This window comes from Pleurodeles waltl, chromosome 12 (genome assembly GCF_031143425.1).
Source record: "Pleurodeles waltl isolate 20211129_DDA chromosome 12, aPleWal1.hap1.20221129, whole genome shotgun sequence".
NCBI classification, from domain to species: domain Eukaryota; kingdom Metazoa; phylum Chordata; class Amphibia; order Caudata; family Salamandridae; genus Pleurodeles; species Pleurodeles waltl.
The window spans coordinates 105761851-105762538 of record NC_090451.1 but is presented as its reverse complement, the minus strand read 5'-3'; positions in this window follow the sequence as shown (position 1 = coordinate 105762538).

Here is a 688-nt window from a genome sequence, read left to right as displayed (position 1 = left end):
GCAGAGGCCTGGTGACATAAATGAAAAGAGCTCTTTAAACATCAAGTGTATTCAGAAAATATTCCTCCGGAGAGGAAGGAGAGGGGATGAAAGAAGGAAGAATTATTTCCTAAGATCTATCAAAAATAGACTTAACCTTTGCAGCAAAGGTAAGGCTAGGCCTTAAAGTTACCCCATCTTCCAAAGTATCAAATGAAGAGAGGACAGCATTTTAAGGCTCCCAGCTCCCCAATTGTTCTCAGCAAGGTGATAGGAAATAGGAAAATAAATTTATAGGAAACAATCTTCATGTCTACAGTATCCAGATCCTCAAAGAGATAAAATTGCAAAGCCTATAAAAGAGTAGGAAGATTCTGAGTTGGAGAAAAGGGATTTTTCAACTGGTCTTACAATTGACAAAAGATCAGAACAGTCTAGACACCAAAGATTGTAACATCTTCGAAGGTACAGAAAAGTCCCTAAAAACCTTTATCGCAAAGCAATGAGCTTTCAGTGTGGAAAGAGATTCAAGTGAAACCCATTCAGAAGAAAATGCAAAATAGCAGAAAAACTACAGGTAGGTGCCAAAAGATCATGAGCAGACCATCACGTCTCAAAAGACTTCCAGTTCTTTGAGTAAGACTTCGAATAGAAGGCCTGCTGGAGTGCTGGATTAACTCCACTAAGGAAGAGGAAAGACCCTTTGCTA